The following is a 19,748-nucleotide window of genomic DNA, read 5'->3' on the forward strand; positions in this document are numbered from 1 at the left end:
GATTGGCCTGTCAGACGTTTCTCTACTGGAACGTGCTCAGTGAAGCGTCTCGTTTACCATTCAAGTATAAGTATTCCATCCTATTCTGTGATACCTGAAGAATAATGCGTTCTCCTTTCCCCAATGTTTCACAACGCCTGTTACTTTTAGGGACCACCCAGCTGCCTCAAAAAGTCACATTCTTTTCCGGCGATAAATCGATTCTTATTGTTCCGGTCGAAATACTTAAACGTATGGCGCTGGTGGGTATTAGCCGGTCGGGTAAATTCCGCAGAGTCCCCATCTCAGCGAAACTAATTCCCGTGTCCCAGTTATGTCGGAGTAAATCGTATGTCGGCGAAACAAAAAAAAACAAAACAAAATGCCGCCAAGAATACCAGATACATTACCCGCAGGATGCTGCAGAAACACGATTAAAACGGTAATTGACGCACTAAACGGACGTGGACCACTAAAATTTTATACGTGCACCTCCCTCCTCGCCGGGAAGCTCGAATTATGGTTGTGTCGTAAGCTAACCTGCGGATAAACTGCGCTCGAGATTGGAGCTCTGATATTGCGCTGATGTTTATTGCCGCCGGGCGCGCCTCTATTGTCCGTTTTATGTGAGGACTCCTCTTTTATATTTGCGACGCATTGTTTTACGAGGAGAGCGTAACAGCGCCCGCTATACGCCGTAGTTAAACTAGAATGGAATGGAGATGGCACACGAAATTATTTTCGCAGTTTTCGAAAAAACGTTTCCATATAACTGTTTCATATTTCAAGTCGAAAAGAATAAAAAAAAGGTATGGGACAACAGTTCGTTTATGAACTGCTATGTGTGACAGATGCGCGGAAGCTGACGCAGTTGGATTCCGTGCTGCGATGAATGATCGGTCACGGTACGCTTCCAGTTCTGAGGCAATGCGTTCCGAAAATCTTGATCATGAGAAATATTACTCACGCTCTTCACACATGGTATCCTCCGTGCTGTAAATAGAGCAGTCCAGGTTGGTTCACTGTACACTTCCGAAAAGCTTTTGACTAAGTGCAGCATCGAAGTCTGCTAAACGTCTTCCACTGGAGCGTAAATTTTCTGACAGGCCAGACGAAGCACGCTGTCCCGTATGGAATGTCATCTAAACAATCTGAAACAATATCTAGTAATCCGCAGGGGATTGCAGAGAGACCGTTTCTATTCATGCTTACATTTTCAGAGTAGCGTTTGCACCCCACGTCCTCATGTGTTTGTTGAGTGTATTCCAGTCTCTGTCTTCCCCTATAGTTTATGCCCTCTCTCGTCCCTTTAGTACCTATATTGTCCCTTCTTCTTTTCAGTGTTTTCCGTATGCTCATTTCTTCGCTGATTCTGGAGAAAATCTCCTCATTCTTTAGTTTATTTGTTCACCTAACATTAAACCTTCTTCTGCAGCCCCACGTCTCAAACGCTTCGATCCTCTTCTTTTCAGGATTTTCCGCTGTCCATGATCCACTACCACACAAATCTGTGCTCCAGACATTTTTTGGCCAGGTATTCTCTCTGTGCCTCTGCTAGGCGGCTTTTTATGTCTTCCTTGCTTCGTCCGTCAAGAGCTAAGTTCCAAGGTAAGAGAATACCTCAACTCCGTCTACCACGTGATCAGTTTTGATAATGAGTTTCTTGTTATTCTCATTTCTGCTACTTTTTGTTGCTTTTGTCTTTTACCGATTCACCCACAACCCACATTCTATACTCAGTAGACTCCTTGACGATTCTCTTCACTTTCAGTCTACGCTTCATTATTATCAAATTGTGATTTCACTCTATATCTGAGTCTATATCGGCTCCTCGTTGTGTCTTACAATCCAGTATCTGATTTAGGAATGCCTGTCTGACCATGATGTTACCCAGCTGGAACTTTCCTGTATCTTCAGGCCTTTTCTAAGTATACCTCGTCCCCTTATGATTCATGAACAGCGTATGCCCTATTACCATCTCCTCTCTCATTACTACTGCTAAGCGCATATTCTCCCATAACTCTTTCTCGTACCCTTTCGCTACAACCGCATTCCAATCTCTCACAATAATTACAATTTCATCTCATCCTTCGTACCGAATTACCAGTTCAGTGTCCTCATATACTTTCTCTTGCTCTTCACCTTCGCCTTGAGGCGTTGGGGTGAATACATGAACTATTGTTAGCTGCGTTGGCTAGCTATTTAATCTGATGAAAACAGCCCATCACTTAACTGTTCACAGTTGCACACTCTCTGGCCTGCTTTCCTATTCATAATGAATCCTACTCTTTTTATATCATATTCTGCTGGCGTAGATATTACCCGTTACTTGCCTGACCAAAAATGCTTGCTGTCTTCGCATTTCACTTCATTAATCCACACTATATCTAGATGGAGCCCTTCCGTTTTCCTTTTGAGAATTCTATCTTTCCTACTACTTTCAAAGCTCTGACATTCCATGCTTCTTCTCATGGAATGTTAGCCCGTCGTTGGTTGTTACATCTTTTTCTCGTCGTCACCTCCCTCTTGGTGGGTCCTTCCCTGCAGGAAAAATGTGAAGACATCAAAAAAGAAATGATTGCCGGAAGGACTGATTCAGCAAACAGGAAAGTCAAAACAACCTTCGGCTACATTAAAAGCAAGGGTGATAACATTAAGAGTGCAACGGAGTTCCACTGTTAAATGCAGAGGAGAGAGCGGATAAGTGGAAAGAATACATTGAAAGCCTCTATTAGGGTGAAGATTTGTCTGATGTAATAAAAGAAAAAACAGGAGTCGATTTATAAGAGATAGGGGATCAAGTATTAGAACCAGAATTTAAAAGAACTTTGGAGGAATTAAGAACAAACAAGGCGGAAGAGATAGATAACATTACATCAGAATTTCTAAAGTCATTTGGGGGAAGTGGCAACAAGACGACTATTCACGTTGGTATGTAGAATTTATGAGTCTGGCTACATACCATCTGACTTTCGGATATCCATCACCCACACAGTTGAGCTGACAAGTGCGAGAATTACCGCACAATCAGCTTAACAGCTCTTGCATCCAAGTTACTTACAAGAATAATAAACCGAAGAACAGAAAAGAAAATTGAGTATGCACTAGATGACGATCAGTTTGGCTTTAGAAAAGGTAAAGGCGTCGGAGTGGCAATTCTGACATGGCGGTTAATAATGGAAGCAAGACTAAAGAAAAATCAAGACACGTTTTAGGATTTGTCGACCTGGAAAAAGCTTTCGACAATGTAAAATGGTGCAAGATGTTGGAAATTCTGAGAAAAGTAGCAGTAAGCTGTAGGGAAAGACGGGTCATATACAATATGTACAACAGCGAAAAGAGAATAATAAGAGTGGACGACCAAGAATGATGTGCTTGTATTAAAAAGGGTGTAAGAAGTGGATGAAGCTTTTCCCCCCTACTATTCCATCTGTACATAGAAGAAGCAATGGTGGAAATAAAAGAAAGGTTCAGGAGTGGAATTAAAATTCAAGGTGAAAAAATATCAATGATACGATTCACGGATGACAGTGCTATCCTGAGTGAAAGTGAAGAAGAATTACATGATCTGCTGAACGGAATGAACAGTCTAATGAGTACAGAATATGGATTGAGATTAAACTGAAGAAAGACGAAGGTAATGAGTAGTAGCAAAAATGAGAACAGCGGGAAACTCAGCATCAAGGTTGATGGTCACGAAGTAGATGAAGTAAGAAATTCTGCTACCTAAGCAGTAAAATAACGTATGATGGACGGAGTAAGGAGGACATCAAAAGAAGACTAGCAATGGCAAAATGTGCATTCCTGGCCAAGAGAAGTCAACTAATATCAAGTATCGGCCTTCTGAAGAAGAAATTTTTGAGATTGTACGTCTGAAGTACAGCATTGTATGGTAGTGAAACATAGACTGTGTGAGAACCGGAACATAAGAGAGTCGAAGCACTTGAGATGTGGAGCGTGAATGTTGCTTTCAGGCATTAAAAAAGCGTAAATTAAAGACTCACTATTGGTGTTCCACATTTTGACAAGGAATTCACCATTCCCTTTGCTCTATGGCTGTTCTGAGTCACTATATTGATGGGAAAATGCGTTCTGTAACATACACTTATGAACACTTAAACTGAGTGTAACGCAATTACTCCACCACAGAGAAGTAAATGTTAATAATGGTGGCCTATGGGATCACATATTTTAGATGTTATTTGTACAGGCATAAATTTAGAAATGGAACACACTCCCTTAAAGTGGGTATGGGGCATGAAGGATCCCTCTACCAGATTAATCAGATGGGACCTTTAGTTGAATAAGTTCAGTTACACAGTTGTTAACAAACCTGGGAGAAAACATATAACTGCAGATATTTTGAGCCCCAAGCCTGCAGTATTGCAAACACTTGATAAAAGTGTGAGTGACTGGCAGAGAGGACAAGCAGCTGACATGAACTGCAAGGAATTGAGGTCACAGCTGCTGTTCACAAGATAGAAAGGCTTACTTTGCAGGTCTACAAAACGTGAATTGTGTGTAGTGCTCCCTTATTGCTAGGGAATGAAGAGCTACAATAGGTAAATGATAGTGTTTTGTGAGGTTATGGGGGCTGATAAGCATCTGATAGGAGAGTAGTTGAAAAGTTTTGATGACAGACAATGAAATATGATGTAGGTCAGTATGTGCAGAATTACATACCATGTGCATTTCAAGCAAATTTCAGCTATAGAAAGATTCCTTTTCAAAGGTTATCTGAGGCACCCAAACAGTTTGAAATGATGGGCCTTGATATTTTAGCTCCATTCAACAGATCCCCAGCTGATAATCAAAACATATTAACAATCACTGACCACTTTTTGTAGTTTGTATCCATGAGAGTAACCTGTGTGCACAACATGTTTTCCAAACTAGTGCCAGACACAGACAGTAAAAGAACCAAGTCGAACTGAGACCACATGCCATAATCATAATCTAGAGCAAGTGAAGTGTCCCAATAGTGCAAAAACAGGGCAACACTCGTAACAAATTCGTATACAGTTAGCAGAGCCACAGCAAGTAGCGCAAACAGTGCAATAGGATAGCATCCAGAACGTCGTTCTTCAAACTCTACAGAAGGTAGTCATGACATGCAACATCCGTTCTTGACCGATCTGTGGTGTTCTAGTACTTATGAGGCATATGTAGCAACGAAAAACCGTCCATAATTGAGGCACTTTGGTGTGAACCGGACTGTTGACACTTCTGGTTAAATAAGGGCAAAAGGCTGCCTAACCTGCTACAGTGAAATGATGTCTGATTTTAAATATACCCATTTCAGACATCTCAGCAAGCTACTTTGGTTTCTATGGCGCTAATGAATAATTGGTTTCTTACACTTACTATGCTGGAAACATTACTAACTGATTAGGGTACTAACTTCTTACCTGATTTGATGCAATACCTACGCCATGTACTTCATTATTACATGTTAGAGATGAGCCCATTTCATCCACAAGCAAACAGATATACGAAACATGTTCACGGAACAATATCGAAGGTGATGAGTCACTACATCAACAGCCAACATATAGATTGGGACACATAACTTAGCTATGACATCATCATGTACAGTTCTAAAATTCAGACTAGTACTGGTCTGTTGCCATATGAGATGTTCTATGGAAGAAAAGTGCCAACTCCCTTTGATGTATTAAAATCATAGTTATGATCCAACACTGAGTAAGCAAATAAATTTGCAAAAAGAATAAATGAGATATGGCAAAGAGTTCTATGAGCCAATACAAGCACTGGTATGGCAAGAATGTATGAGACAGCTAGCGAGTCAGCTTCCATGACTCAAGAGTTGGCCAATGGGTGTTGGTTACTACACACATACGCCAAAAAGGAAAAGCTAGAAATTTAAACGAAATATAACGGTAGATGATGGTCGAAGTAGAGAAGATATAAAATGTAGGCTGACAATGGCAAGGAAAGCGTTTCTGAAGAAGAGAAATTTGTTAACATCGAGTATAGATTTAAGTGTCAGGTAGTCATTTCTGAAAGTATTTGTATGGAGTGTAGCCATGTATGGAAGTGAAACATCGACGATAAATAGTTTGGACAGGAAGAGAATACAAGCTTTCGAAATGTGGTGCTATAGAAGAATGCTGAAGATTAGATGGGTAGATCACATAACTAATGATGAAGTATTGCATAGAATTGGGGAGAAGAGGAGTTTGTGGCACAACTTGACAAAAAGCATTGGAGGGCAGCGTGGAGGGTAAAAATCGTAGATGAAGACCAAGAGAGGTGACCTCCTTGGTCGATGTTAAGATCTATTTACTGACCAAAATTTCCATTGTACATATTAGTAAAACCCTTCAATGGTGCGACAGATGCTTGACCACAAATTCTAATAACAGTAACACAGCAAAGCAAAAAACTGTCGACGATTAAGAATATGCTACCACATACTCATTCTATGAACTTATCGAGGGATTGGTTTACAGTGTACATTTCCATGTTATTTTTTAATTCTGTGTTTTTTTTAGTATTATATTTGTATTGTATGTTAGGGATTAATAGTATTCGGGAGAATCACCCGTTGCTCGCTTATGTTGATACTCTTTGAGAAAGGGAGGGGATTGATGGGCATTTATTTCCACTAGGTTATGTAACAGAAGGGGTACCCCAATGATGCTACTACATGTCATCATAGAAGAATGCAGAGCCAACCACTGAACCCCAGAGCGATAGTTTCCAAACAGCCAAATGAAATACTGATAGTCGTCACTGGACAATGTCACTTACTTTAGAGCTATGGAAAATTAGTAACGAGATTCACAGGCTACATGAAGCTACATGATGAGGCACCGAAAGAAGCTATTGTCTCCAAGGTTAAAGATGGATGCCAGGAGCTTCAACTTTCGTGTGATATGTTAAGAGCAAGGTTGATGCAAGTGAGGGGGGGGGGGGTTAGTGCTGGAGGGTATCTACGAGGGTTGGAACTTTAGTAGAGGCAATTATTTAGGTACAACTCTTACAAAACAGATACGTGTTTCAAAGTTTTACTGACCTTCAAAATAATCACCAGCATTGTGTATAACTCGTTGCCAGCGATGTGGAAGTCGTAGGATACTCTTAGCAGTGCCAGTTGTGTTGACAGTTCGAGCAGCGCGGTCTATTGCCAGACGAATTTGTAGCAGTTCCGAAGCGAATTCCGTGAAGTGTTTCCTCCAGCTTGGAAATCGAGTTGAACTTACGAGGGCTTAGGTCAGGGGAGTGCAGTAGGTGGTATAGCACTTAGCAGCCCCGTCAGCCAAACGTATCAGTAACAGCTTGCACGGTACGTGCTTGAGCATAGTCCTGCAAAATGACGGTCAGGTCCTGGAGGAAGTGTCATCACTTCTGCCCCTATGCTGTTCATTTCTGGAACACAACCTACGACCGGCTTCGAGACAGAAGTGATGACAGTTTCTACATGACCTGACCATCGTTTTACAGGATAATGCTCAAGAACGTACAGTGCAAGCTGTTACTGATTTGTTTGACTGAGGGGGCTGCTAAGTGCTGGTATACCATCTACAGCACTCCCATGACTTAAGCCCTCGTGAGTTCAACTCGATTTCTAAACTGAAGGAAACACTTCACGGCATTCGCTTCAGAACTGCTACAAATTCGTCGGACAATAGACCGCACTGCTCGAACTGTCAACACAACTGGCACTGGTAAGAAAAACCCAGCGGAGTTAAGGCATAATAAAGGTGAAGGATAGACACAATCCATATTAATCTTCTCTGTTAAATACCCAGATACTTTTCATCATATAGTTCAGGTAAAATGCACGTATCTGACAAAGTCACTGACTTTGCTCAGTTTATATAGCAGCCAATATACTTATATATACTAGGCTTTCAAATTTTTTATAGGGTGTGTTGTTCCAGGATAAAAGTTAATCACACTTGCTCTAATGCCTCCCTCCACCTTTCCACAACGTTTCTGGCCTTGGTTTTCGGAAGGTTTCCATTGGTGTAAGATAAATGCCAAAAGTGGCAATCTCTTATCGAAGTATTCCCAAATGGTACTTAATCTACTTCACTATAAGTTCTTGGTATTTCACAGAAAAGGATCGTGTCCCTACAACCTCTCTGAACTCGAACCCCCTAGTTTACCTTTTGAGGGTAGAAATTCGAAGAAACTCAACTTAAGCGAAACGATAAGGTGAGAAATGAGGACGTTCTCAGCAGAATGGGCGAACAAATATAGGTATCCAAAATATTGACTATAAGAAGGTCGTGTATCCAGCAGTACCTACTATGGCACGAATTAAGGCTAAGTTTTGGGCAAACACTACAGGAAAATAGAGAATGCAATGCGTGCCACTAATACACTCAAAGTTAAAAGGAAAGATGCACCACAAATGAGACGGGAATCGGTAGATGTGATGTACATGTACAGACAAACAAATAATTACAGTTTCAGAGAAATTGGTTGATTTATTGAATTATTTGGCATCCCAGACCATCATTCCTGGTTTTCAGGCTGCATGGGGGGTGAAAGTCTGGTTGGTAGCCCATCACTTTCTTGGGTGTCGCCAGACACGCCTACTACTTGGACTCTCATTGACTGGAGTAGAATTGTTTTCATTGATAATTCCCACTTTGAACTGAGTCCCGATGATCAGTGAAGACCTGTCTGGAGATGCCCCAGACATCACTGGGCTAGGAACTTGAATGTCATCTTTCATACCGCCCAGTAACTGGCGTTGATGGTATGGGGTGCTATCTCTCTTCATAACGGAACCCTTTGGTTTTCATCCACAGTACAGTTACAGCACAGTGGTATACCGACGATATACTGTGCCCCGTTTTACTGTCTTTCATGGCAATTCATCCTGGGCTTACATTTCAGCAAAATAATTCCCTCCCACACAAGACAAGATTTTGTACTGCTTGTCTTCGTGCTTGCAAACACTAACTTGGCCATGAAGATAGCAAGATTGCTCTCCAACTGAGAACGTTTGGAGTATAATGGGCAGGGCACTCCAACCATTTCGGGAGTTTAACGGTATAACGTTCCAATTGGACAGAATTTGGCAGGATATCCCTCTGGAGGACATCCAACAACTCTGTCACTGGATGCCAAACCGAAGGCCGTTCTCATATGGGCCAAAGGTGAGTAAATGCATTATTGACGTTCTCAATTTGTGAAGCACTTTCGCTTGAATAAATCATCCAATTTTCTGAAATTAAAACCGCGTGTTTGTCTGTACATGTCCATCACATCTACCGATTTTCGTCCCATTTCGCTAATTTTGGATAATTCCTTAGCAGAAAGTCCTTTTTTTTTTTTTACACATTTTGCGAGCAGGTCTGATGTTACTTCAAACACGCTGTTACTGTGCGCCATCGCAGTTCACCCAAAGTTGTTGGGAGGCATGTAGACAAAAAAGTTGCGATGTGAGATGGGTGCTGCTCTTAGGGTCAGTTCGTAACTGAGGCAGCTCATTGTGAAGAAATGTTCTGAAATTCAGGTATCAGGGAGGTGATGCTCCCACATGTGAAAAATGAAAATTTTGGCATACGGACATTATTCGCAAAACTAGGCAGAGCACATATTCCGACGGACAAGAGCGTCGAACGTGAAATTAGCGTAAGGAATTACTCGTGAGTTCCACAGACCAGCTAGCTCAATGACTGTGGATTGGGAGTTAAGACTAAATGGATAAAATGGTCGAGCACCTTCTAATAACACACAAGTTTCTGTTGTCAAGGCTAAGTGACGATTGAGATGAGGTGGAGCGACTCCACCGGACAGTGGCTAACTGGAGACGAGTGATCTGAGGTGATGAATTACGCAATACCCTGCGGAGATCCGGTGGAATGGTTTGCTTTAAGCGAATCCCTGGAGAATGTTATCTCCCATCTCGTGTAGTGCCAACAAAGAAGCGCGGAGGTGGCTGTGATAAGGTACGGGGATGGCTTTTGTGGTTTGTGTGTTGTCCACTTATTGCGCTTAAGAGACATAAAATAAAGGGTATTATTAGGAAAGAGACATGTATTAAGCTGTCAGGTTTCATCAGTCTGGGCACTGATTACACATGTTGTCCTACAACGTTCCATCTTAGGACCCTTGCTTTATCTTGTGTATACCATTGACATTTCATCTGCCACGTTTGTATTGTTTGGAAATGACACCAGTATTGCAATATATAGCAAATCCTGTATAGCCTTCGAAAGATCGGCTAATAAAATTTTGATGGACGTTAATAAGTAGTGCGTAGCCAGTTCTTTGTCACTAAACTTCGAAAAATCGCAACACATGCATTTCAGAACTTGTAAATGAATTCACGCCAGGTATACGCCTAAAAACGACGAGAAATAGATACAAGGAGTTGACAGCGTGAAATTTCTGGGATTACAGCCTGATAATAAATGAAAATGGTAGGAGCACATCACATATTTACTGACGCGCCTAAACAAATTTCTACTTGCAGTGCTAATATTGTCAGATATATGCAGTACAAAAATTGAAAAAAAAACCGGTGTATTGTACTTACTTCCATTCCATAATGTTATAAGGGATTATTTTTTAGGGTAGCTCATCAAGCAAAGTTAAAATTTTGTGTGTCCAAAGAAATATAATAAGAGTGAGTTGTGGTCCGTAGAGACCTCTGAAGGGAAGTAGGAATATTAACTATTGATTCCAAATACATTTTTTCCTTATTGAAATTCGTCATTAAAAAATATGTCTTCCTCAAAATAACAGCTCAGGTCATGGAATCAATATTATAATCAAGAATAATCTTCACACAGGTTTAAAGTCACTTACTTAGGTCCAAAAAGATATCTATTATTCAGGAACATACATTTTCAGCAACTTACCAGGAGCCATAAAAGCTTAAATAGTAATAAGAAATTTAAGAGGAGTCTCAATAATTTATTAGTAGCTAACTCATTCTACAACATTTATGAATTCGGTAGAAGACTCAGCAAATGCGCATATGTTACTCATAATATCAAATAACGTATTAGTACAGTATGACTGTACAAACTCAGTGCAGAAATGCGATCATTAGAAATATGTGTTGAAAAATTTCGTTCCTGTTTAATGATGCTTAGCTAGAATTGCCTAAGAATTATCATATGTACCTGAGTGTATTGAACATTTACATGTTTTGGGACAAGTTATTTGTTACCTTTTACTTGAAAATACGTTAAAGTTTTTTTTTTCTCATTCTGCATCTATCTTTCTTTATTGTGTAATCTTGTTTTTCAGACACCTTTTACATCATGAAGTATTCTTTCGTATGGACCTGTTGGAACGAAACGTATATCTAATCTAATCCAATCTAATCTAATCAACGAATGAGCACGTTTGCACCATTTGAGACTGCATACAATGCAGGAACAATTCGGATTAGATGATTTTATCACCCAATCATAAAGCAGCATCTGCGAGGCAGTGCTTTGCGGACAGTAATATTCTTCAAATGGATAGGCCTTTGAACCGAATGGAACACTTTTGGAATGATTAAGATTGTCGACTTCGCTCCCGACCCCAACTCCAACATCTTTACTTTCTCTGGTTTGGGCTCTCGGAGAAGAATGAGTTGCCATTCCTCCACAGGCATTCAGACACCTCACTGAAGACCCCCATTAGGGTTCAAGCCGTCATAAACGCAAAGGGTGGACACACCCTATATTAATGTCCACTGATAGGTGTTCGGACTGACACACACACACACACACACACACACACACACACACATATTCTCCTTAAGTTATTTGCCTTGGCGTACTCTTGAGCATATTCTGTGCAGAGGTTTGAAATCACACGACATGCACCAACACAGATGAGTCTCTCTGAAACACAGAGGAGTATCTCTGAACAACAGTCCTCAGCATGATTTATAAGTACAGGTTGGTTGGTATTGTGCTAATTGCTTTGTGTTAATGCTAGTTAACGACGATGACCCTCAAAAACAGTTTTGAAACTATAGTATTTTCTTATGTGTAGTAACATAAATGATACATCAGGAGTTAAACATATCAATTATACACACAACTTTGCAGCTTTTTGTTGTTTATTAAGAATATAACTGTCATACACATTACACATACTCCTCGTACTTGCTGTGGAGTTCGAGATAGGTCAGAGTACACTCCTCGTATTGAAACTTTCCACAATTGTAAGTAACAATCCGAAATACTTGAAGAAAATTACCAAAGCAAAAGTTTTCAACGTATTTTTGCTTTTCCTGATATTACCATTCCGATCGGTACTAATATTACTTGTTCTAATTCATTTTTTTTTGTGGAATGGGTAAATCAATTCCTAAAAATAGTGAAACTAAGGGACGCGTTGCACTGCTCACACCGTACAAAGTCAAGGCCGCTGCAGCCTTCTACCCTGCAATTTGAACTGTTCTTCGGAATATGGCAGTCAAGACTGGTGATCAAGTTGAATAAGTCCCACTTCCAATGACGTAAAGTTGCCATTGGGTCCTGAGGTCTCATATACACTCCTGGAAATGGAAAAAAGAACACATTGACACCGGTGTGTCAGACCCACCATACTTGCTCCGGACACTGCGAGAGGGCTGCACAAGCAATGATCACAAGCACGGCACAGCGGACACACCAGGAACCACGGTGTTGGCCGTCGAATGGCGCTAGCTGTGCAGCATTTGTGCACCGCCGCCGTCAGTGTCAGCCAGTTTGCCGTGGCATACGGAGCTCCATCGCAGTCTTTAACACTGGTAGCATGCCGCGGCAGCGTGGACGTGGACCGTATGTGCAGTTGACGGACTTTGAGCGAGGGCGTATAGTGGGCATGCGGGAGCCCGGGTGGACGTACCGCCGAATTGCTCAACACGTGGGGCGTGAGGTCTCCACAGTACATCGATGTTGTCGCCAGTGGTCGGCGGAAGGTGCACGTGCCCGTCGACCTGGGACCGGACCGCAGCGACGCACGGATGCACGCCAAGACCGTAGGATCCTACGCAGTGCCGTATGGGACCGCACCGCCACTTCCCAGCAAATTAGGGACACTGTTGCTCCTGGGGTATCGGCGAGGACCATTCGCAACCGTCTCCATGAAGCTGGGCTACGGTCCCGCACACCGTTAGGCCGTCTTCCGCTCACGCCCCAACATCGTGCAGCCCGCCTCCAGTGGTGTCGCGACAGGCGTGAATGGAGGGACGAATGGAGACGTGTCGTCTTCAGCGATGAGAGTCGCTTCTGCCTTGGTGCCAATGATGGTCGTATGCGTGTTTGGCGCCGTGCAGGTGAGCGCCACAATCAGGACTGCATACGACCGAGGCACACAGGGCCAACACCCGGCATCATGGTGTGGGGAGCGATCTCCTACACTGGCCGTACACCACTGGTGTTTGTCGAGGGGACACTGAATAGTGCACGGTACATCCAAACAGTCATCGAACCCATCGTTCTACCATTCCTAGACCGGCAAGGGAACTTGCTGTTCCAACAGGACAATGCACGTCCGCATGTATCCCGTGCCACCCAACGTGCTCTAGAAGGTGTAAGTCAACTACCCTGGCCAGCAAGATCTCCGGATCTGTCCCCCATTGAGCATGTTTGGGACTGGATGAAGCGTCGTCTCACGCGGTCTGCACGTCCAGCACGAACGCTGGTCCAACTGAGGCGCCAGGTGGAAATGGCATGGCAAGCCGTTCCACAGGACTACATCCAGCATCTCTACGATCGTCTCCATGGGAGAATAGCAGCCTGCATTGCTGCGAAAGGTGGATATACACTGTACTAGTGCCGACATTGTGCATGCTCTGTTGCCTGTGTCTATGTGCCTGTGGTTCTGTCAGTGTGATCATGTGATGTATCTGACCCCAGGAATGTGTCAATAAAGTTTCCCCTTCCTGGGACAATGAATTCACGGTGTTCTTATTTCAATTTCCAGGAGTGTACGATACCCAAAGAAGATTAATTTGTAGTTAGCTATTCAATGAGAAAATTCTGTACAGCTTTAATACGCTGTGCAGTTGCAGAATCCGAAGTTTCCAATCAATGCTAACATCTCGTGGCACTCAGCCGAAGGGTGAACAAGTGAGCTGTATAAGTGCGAGGTGTATCGATGTGATGCCACAGGCCAGAGAAGGCTCAGCTACGTATGTACCAAAGAAAACGATAAAACATGGAGGTATAATACATGATACCTCGGGACTGACGAGTACGAACACCCAAATCTTTTATTTTCGAAACTATTGTTGTGCATTGTTAGTCAAATGGGAAACACCTCAGCCCTCCATTCGAGTGAGCCAACGTCCGCTTGAAACGCGTGACCGGACGTAACCGCTCGCCAGGACGTCAGATCACACGGGCGACGCGCATTTGTCACGATGTAGGTCCGCGGTCGGCGAAATTGATCCACCGCACCGCACAGCGCCGTGCCACGCTGCCGGCTAATAAGTCTGGCGCGCAGAAAATGAGTCGCGGGCCGGCTCAATTATTCAGCGGTTTAAAACACACACGCGTCCGGCGGTCGCCGATAATTGGCAATGCAGGCCGCCGGTGTAATCGCGCGGATTTGCATCGCATCTCTGCCGTGTCGCGGTAAATAACCACATGTGTCCCGGCGCCCAAGCGCACGCGCCAAACCCAGACCACTAATGCGACACCGCCGCCCTCAAAACCTGTCTCCCACGAACACAGGGCAGTGCCGATCTGGCTATATAATGCCTGCAGCGCTCGCGTGGTCGGCTTACGCTCTTCACAGATAATGTACCCATTAAATGGGTCTGCAATCATTTTGAATTTTCCAAGTAAATCCATCGAGATCGCTTATTACGACCTTTCGCCTACTGTCTGCTGCTGATAATTAAGAAGAGACTGAACACTTAATTACTCTCTTATTCATCCTCCCCCCTCCTCAGTACAGTGTGTATGTACGCCCATCTGTCTGCTTCTACAGGTGGGACAGCCAAAGTTTCGTGAGCCATTCCTGGGCGGGAGTGCCAGAGGACTGCGCCTGGCTGCACACTTCCCCCCACCACCACGCCACTCTGAGTGCGAGGAGGGGGAAGAGGGGAAAACTTCGAACACGCCGCATTTAAATAGCGGTGCTGTCACACTGTATACGACTTGGTTTTATATTTCACATTTCTCAGCAACACAGACCACAAACAAAACCAATTTTCAGTATTATTTGATTATTTTTCGTGACCTGAAGATATGCAATCGCACTGTATACGACTTGGCTTTAAATTTCACATTTCTCAGCAACACAAACCACAAACAAAACCAATTTTCAGTATTATTTGATTATTTTTTGTGACCTGAAGATATGCAATCGCACTGTATACGACTTGGTTTTATATTTCACATTTCTCAACAATACAGACCACAAACAAAACCAATTTTCAGTATTACTTGATTATTTTTTGTGACCAGAAGCTATAATTTTTATCTGGTACAAACTGTTTGCTTACAGAGACAAATAATTTCTCAGGGTATTGCACTCATGTTGCTACAGAATCATGACTTGTTTAGTTTCATAGTCAAAAAAGGTCTTTCACACAAATATGTCGATCAAAATGTGGCACCTTTGCAACCTTATACTGGAGACTTGCAAATTCTATCTGAGGAAAGCATTGTGGACATCCTGGACAGTTTTAATGTAAGAATATTTGTCAATAAAATTGGAATTACCTTGCAGGTAAGTCTGTTACATCTGCACATCAAAGGGGCGCTTTCAACAGAAACGGCAAATGGTCTCAAAAACAGCTGAAAAACGGATGTAAGGTTGACAGTGTTCTTTAAACCTTTATGAAACTATCCTTGTAATCCTTCAAGGTCTCAATCAATTCTTCAAACCTAGCGTTTTCTTTACAGTTAGTGAGCTTACGGAAATGAACTGTGTTTGTCGGGATGTCTCACTTATATCACGCGATTTTCTTTATAAATGCATCCCCCCCCCCCCCCCCCAAATTCAAAGAGAAGCTACCTTGCAGTGTCTTCCTGTGGATAGCACAAAGTCGACATCAATTCCAGATGTTCTAATTTTCGCTCCTGCACTCCTGCATTGAACAACAGCGAATTTTAAATCGAAAAATCGCTCCAGTGTCCCTTGACGTAACCACCGGACTTTGCAGTAACATATGAAGTCTCTGTGCTCTTGGTATAGTTCCACTGAAAACTGTTGCAACCGACAATGGATTAACGCGTGCAACTTCAGAAATTTTACTATTCGGACCACCAATATCTTCATAAGCTCCATGCTTGCAAATTTAGCACGAAATGCTTCTTGATGTACAGAACAATGAAATCTTTCTGCCGATCGTTGTAATTTTTTGCTCTTTCTGGATGGTTCTGTTACGTTGTAACATATTAAATGTGCAGTACCTATCACTTACGCGAATTGAGAATTCTCATCCCGCTCCCCAGTCATTTCCAGTAATTTTAAAAGATTGTGACGGTAGATCACTAGTCTGCCTCTTTTTATGCAAACAGCCACTGGACCTGTTAACGTTCGTCATAGCACAAAGAAATAGCAAAGGGTAAACAGCGCTGAACACCAAGATTCCGCCGAACCCAGAAATTTGCGTCGTCCGAAAAAAGCTACACCGTAATGCTAAACGAAATGCCGTGCTGTCCGGATACTTCTGAGACGGACCGAGCACCGGCCAGTGACAGGCCAGGCCTTGGCCTTGTGCCCGTTGCGCACGTGAAGTTTGGCACGTCGTAGCTGGTCCCGATCTAGAGTAAATCCTATGTACATGCGCGTAAACTAATTTAAATGTTTGCGTAACGTGTATCTGAGGCGTGACGTGGGAACAAGACTGGTATTTATCTAGTGGGATGTGGTAAACCGCCTAAAAGGCACTCCCAGGCTGGTCAGCACGCCTACCCCATACAGTTATGCCATTGGGTGGATTCTAAACGGGGCCGAGACGCCTTGCTGAATCCCTGAAGCGGGTGGTTAGCGCACATGGCTATCGGGGTTGGATCTCGGCTACTGTCATCATGAGAACTGTAATCACTTTACGCTGGGGCTTTTCGAACGTTACGGGGTTTCTTACGTACAAAATATTTAGTAGAAATAGCAAAAAATGAAAAATATTCTGTACAAACATGTGAATTATTCTATGTAGCAATACTTTTTGATACATGTAGACGCATTGGTTGTAGAAAGTAAGGAAAATTTGTAGACGAAAATTTCTCTTCCATTTTTTTTCTTTGCCAATGGTTTAGACTTTTTTGTGATCTTTGTAAACCGATTTCGAAATTTGTTACTTTCTGTCACATCGCTCACAACTGAAAAATTTCTTTCAATTTGTAACCAAAGGGATTCGCTTACACATACCACCTCTACGAATCTCTACAATGTGATAATTTAACGTATAAAATTGTTTTATATTTCTGAGCCAAAGAAAAGTAGCGATAGCTCCATAACTATCCTTTTCCTTACAAATGGTACATAACTTTTCTTTCCTTGCAGTATTGTTTGTATATTGTTTGATTTTCACTACGCATCGGAAATCCAAGTAGTAAAAAATAAATTTCCGTGCGCGCACGCGAGGGGGAAGGAGGTGAATTAAAAATGATCGAGAACGACGGATATTAGTGTCGAATTCATAGTTTTCCATGTCACTTGACTAATTGGTCTCGAGGAATAGCAAAGTGGGAGTGTGATTAAGGGTATAACGGGAGTGACAAATAAACAATCGTAAGAAACTGATTTCAGTGTGAAATTCACAGATTTCAGTGCCACTAAGCTGTGAAGTGACTTTGAGATTGCTATGTTCGTGCAACGGACACCATGTCTGCTCAATAGTGAGTTCATTCAAGCATTTATTTGCTCTTGAACCTGGAGAGAAAATGAAATATGTTGTATTCCAAATTGGTCCAAATGCACTATGGGGCTTAATTTCTGAAGTCATCAGTCCCCTATAACTTATAACTACTTAAACCTAACTAACCTAAGGACATCACACACGTCCATGCCCGAGGCAGGATTCGAACCTGCGACCGTAGCGGTAGAGCGGTTCCAGACTGTAGCGCCTAGAACCGCTCGGCTACCCCACCTGGCTGTCTTCTATTCAGTTATGTTTTGTGTTAAATTAGTAATATAATCAATTTGTGAAATATTATACTTTATAATTTATCTACTGTATTTGTAAACAATTTAAGGCTGAATTTATACCATGACAGCTTTCGTTCCTCTTGTAGTATAAAACAGAAATAAATCACCAAACAGGTGACGCCATGTAATTAGCTAGTAAATAGCAAAAGAATATTTTTCAAAGTTCTCGTGTCTAAATCTCCTAACAAACATTAAAAATGACTTCCATCTGTCTCAGCACACGCATAATGCTCCTGCAAATCTTGCGGACAGATGATAATGTTCACGGTACAGTTCAGTTACAGTAGCAATTTAAGTTTAATGTAAGGATTGGAATTCTTCGGGGGGACTGCGTATTAGTTCCACTATTTCTTCCAGAACGTCTTTAAAGTATCTGTCCACAAAGTCATTTGTCAAAACGATCTTCCAAACGTATTATGAGATGTATTCGTGGAAATAAGGAGAAGTATAGAGTCCACGAATGTGGAGTACCAGTTATCTAGCACAATGTTCGAAGTGAACTTGATGGCACGGTATCCTACCATGACAGATGAATCGCTTCTTCTTTGGTTCTTTGGTTCTTTTTCCTATAGAGTATTCGCTGTGACGTCACTTAAAACAGTTGGTTGATGCAATAGGCACTTTAAATTGAAATATACTTCGTCATCGTGAATCTAGAAAATGGAAATTTTCGGATCTGCTGCAATAGGAACCTTTCCATGTTTTCATGTGGTTCATTCTGCGTTAAGAAAATGAGGGAAACTACTTAACCCAACACAAATGTTTGGCAGCTGAACAGTGCTGAAATAAAATGTTTGGTGAATTAACTAATATGCAGTCCGCCCCCGGTAGCTGAGTTGTCAGTGTGACAGAAAGTCAATCATAAGGGCCCGGATTCGATTCCAGGCTGGGTCGGAGATTTTCTCCGCTCAGGGACTGGGTGTTGTGTTGTCTTAAACATCATCATTTCATCCCCATCGACGCGCAAGTTGCCGAAGTGGCGTCAGATCGAAAGACTTGCACACGGTGAACGTCAACGTTTACAAATGATATGCAAATGACAGCATGTGTTCAAGCTCGTGAGACTAATTGAGGAGCACCACTTAAAGGAAAACGTACTAAACTTCCGCCAGGTGCCTTCAAGAAGAGTGAATAATCGCGCCGTAGAACAACGGAACATTGGACAGACATTTTTTTCTCTTAAAAATTCCTAGAAAGCTACAGAAATGCATGCTATCTTACTACACATCTGTAGAATAATAGTTGTTAGCAGCATACATCAAATAGTGAATCAAACGTTTTTGGGGCGGCAAGAAAATTGCTAGTGATCCATAACGATTTAATTAACATTCAACAAATCCTTAACAGTCGCACAGCTCATTCGCCGTAACGACCCAGTCATAATCCAATTTCTGAATCCAGAATTCCTTCTACTATCATACCCTAACCATCCGAGCGACCTGAATTGCGTTTCGCCTGATTTTCATGCAATCAACACAATGTAGCTGTCTTGCAGCTCCTCTCATCCTGGCCGTGCGGTTCTAGGCGCTACAGTCCGGAACCGAGCGACCGCTACGCTCGCTGGTTCGAATCCTGCCTCGGGCATGGATGTGTGTGATGTCCGTAGGTTAGTTAGGTTTAATTAGTTCTAAGGCGACTGATGACCTAAGAAGTTAAGTCGGATAGTGCTCAGAGCCATTTGAATC

The sequence above is a fragment of the Schistocerca cancellata genome, chromosome 6 (assembly GCF_023864275.1).
Source record: "Schistocerca cancellata isolate TAMUIC-IGC-003103 chromosome 6, iqSchCanc2.1, whole genome shotgun sequence".
Lineage (NCBI taxonomy): Eukaryota > Metazoa > Arthropoda > Insecta > Orthoptera > Acrididae > Schistocerca > Schistocerca cancellata.